A 3,167-nucleotide genomic window follows, 5' to 3' on the forward strand; every position below is an offset into this window, starting at 1 on the left:
AGCACACTGAGGCTGGTAGAGAGGGGAGAAGGTAGCAGTAACCTACCTGTCTGCCCTGGTTTAGGGCAGCTGCCTGGGCTGCTGAGGTATCAGTCACATTTTTAGCAGCTCCTCTTGCTGCTGTTGAAGACAAAATGCCTGGCTCGGAAGGCTGCTTGCCTGACTCTGCAGAGCATTTCTGGTGCTCTTCTTCAGCATTTGTTGTTCCTCTTTTTTTTCCCAGCAGCCCTCGTAAGTAAACTGGGACCTTTGGCTGAGAGACAGCTTTCAGCCAGAGGAATTGGTCAGCTGGAGCTATTGCAGCTGGCAAGTTTCCCTCCAACCCTTACAAGTCCCAAGCCAGAGGAACACACAGGCTTGCAGCATCTCTAACCAAGCTTCATTGCATGTCAAAAGGCTTGTTTTCCACCCTGAGGCATTTAGGATCACCTGCAGGTGGGTACATCCTGCACCATTATGAAACACAGGTACAGGTTTTCAGTGTGGGTCAAAAATGACCACTTCTGCAGCTGAATCCCTACACAATCCGTAAAGTCTCTCCTCCCCTCCCTCTCAAAAGTGCTCTGTACTCACCGCTTGAAAAGACTTTGTTGACAACAAACCAGGAGCTTTTAAGGGAAATAAAAATCTGCTCTGCATCTAAGGCAAGGGAAGTTCAACAGCACCAGGTCTTGTGAGAGGAACATGGCAATCCAGGAGGTGGCCTCACTCAGGAAATCAAAAGATTATCAGGCTGATTGGACTTATCTTCAAAGAGAAAAGCCAAGAGCAGTGAAATATGCCCATAGTAAGTACATTTGTGGTTAGAGAGAGGTACATACAAAGATAACACAGCACTTTGCTGCTTCACATATCCCACAAGGTTAACTGTTGGACTTGATGATCTTAAAGCTAAACCTAAACAATTCTATGATTCTATAATCAACAATTATGTACGGTGCTGCTAGCTTTATTCCTCCTCACCTCCTCCCTTCTTCTCCCCCAAGCCAGGCCAGGCCATAAAGACTCTATAATGCTGCCGAGTCTAGGTCAAAATGGCTAAAAACTTTTAAAGCATTACAAGGACTTTTTTCCCAATTAGCCTCTTACTCAGTTGAGATGGTATTTAGCTGCCAAGGAAGAAGTCATACAGTTATTTTTAAAAACGGCATGTTTTCTTTTGCAAAAAATGCACTTTGTTTTACACCCCACTGTGATATGGGCAAGGCCTCTCTACTTCCTGTGAAAGACCATCTCATACTACCCACTGGGACCCTACTCCGTAAATGGAAACAGCCACTACCCCGTATAATTCACATCCTTGAGAGAAATGGATGTAGTGACTGCCTTCTCAAGGGCTCTAGCCCAGTTCCAGCTAGGATGTGTTGTAATTCACAAGCGCAGCCGTACGAGTCAGGTGGTTGGTTTTTGTGAGAAGCAGCTGTGTGCCACTGGGCACGAGGTGAGCAAGAGGCAGCCTCTTTTGGTGGGTTTCACAGGAGAAACAGACTGAAGAAGAAGACAAAAAAGTGCACGCCCCAACTCCCAGATTCCTGAAGCCCTACCAAACCCACTGAGCCCTTCCCTTCCATAAGTCCTAGCCTCCCTGAGGATGCCCATGATAGCTCGCAGCCTCCCCACAGCTGGAGCAGAAAATTTCAGCTTTGGCAGCACTGTATGTTTGAGGGCCACACAAAGCATGCCTGGGGCTGCTCTTAGAGCCTTCAGTCATGAGATGACCTTCATGTATCCTAATGCATATACTACTATAGCACTTTAAGAATTGCCATATGGGTGCTCGCTACAAAATCCAACTACTAGTGAGAGCTCCTTGAACTGATGATAGCATTATGAACCACTCTGCCCCAGCCATCCTGCGCTAATTGCTTTCTGCAAAGTCTCATCTTCACCGTTAGTTCTGGAACTCAGAATCTACATTTTGCCTGAGCCATGGCAGGATCTTTTGATTTGGCTGCATTTTAAATACTGTTATTATTATTAAGACAGGCATTAATCCAAGTAAAAAAATTTTGTTCCACAGAGATTTTGGCAAAGGTTCTAGATAGGCTTTGAAATGACCCAATCACTTCCATTTTGCGACCTCTCTTCAACTTACAAATCACATGGCTGTAGATTTTTTTTAAAAAAAAAAAGGCAAGGAAAAAAAAAGGCTATATAGCAGTAGTGAAATGAGGGTTTGCTAGATCCCTTGAGACGTGGGCACATCGTCCAAGGCAAGGATTGCAAACTGAACATTCCAGGTGGCAGAGACACTGCCAGTGAAATTAGAGTTCCAAATCATCAGAGCCAGGGAGAACTGGCCAGTGCTTCCCGCTCCCAGGAATGTTGTGATGTTCAGTTTCAGATGGTCTTCATGATGCACCCAATGGCTCCTCTCTGATGGCACCCCTGAGGCAATTCTTCTCCAAGGACTTCAGGACCACTGAATCTTGCCTACTGCCCATCTGCAGACCAGGGTCCTACAAATACTTCAGCATCCCAGACACCAAGAGTTTCTCACCGTGTGACCATTGGATCCATTTGTTCCCAGCTCAGTGAGCTAGACAGTTAAATTAGGCACAAATTCTCCATAGTTCACTATGTCAAGTGAGCTGTGGGACTCCCAATTGCCTGGGGAGCACACAGCTGGTAACGGTACTCCAGCCATTACGTGTGGCTGATCTACTGGAGTGCAGATCCCAGAAGAAGTGGTCCCCACTCACAATCTTTTCCTTGGAATAATCAATGGGAAGCGTTGCTCAACATAAAGCAGTCAGATCTAATTGACATGTGCTGGAGGCTGATAAAGCAACAGAGCTCTACAGATGACAAGCCTCAATTTATTCTCAGGCACCGAATTAACAGATGTACAGACTCAAAGGCCAAAAATCTCATTTTCCACTAAAGTCCCTGTTAGTTCCTACAATGGATGGGGAAAGCACTAAAAATAATAATTACAGCATAATTCAGAACAGCAGTCATCAGAATATAATCCTTTTTTTGACTCCCTCTTGGTGGTTTGGGGTTTTTTTAGTGTTGTGGCTTGGCATTATTAGCAACAGAAATTCGTTATGATCTTATGTAAACAGAGTGGCTTTTTTTTTTTTTTTAAAAAAAAAAGAGGGAGAGGGGGGAGAGCGCTTCTGTCCCGCCTGGCTCTCAGGCATCACTAGGTGGAAGCATTGCAC

The sequence above is a fragment of the Egretta garzetta genome, unplaced genomic scaffold, assembly GCF_000687185.1.
Source record: "Egretta garzetta isolate BGI_Z169 unplaced genomic scaffold, ASM68718v1 scaffold5, whole genome shotgun sequence".
Taxonomy (NCBI): domain Eukaryota; kingdom Metazoa; phylum Chordata; class Aves; order Pelecaniformes; family Ardeidae; genus Egretta; species Egretta garzetta.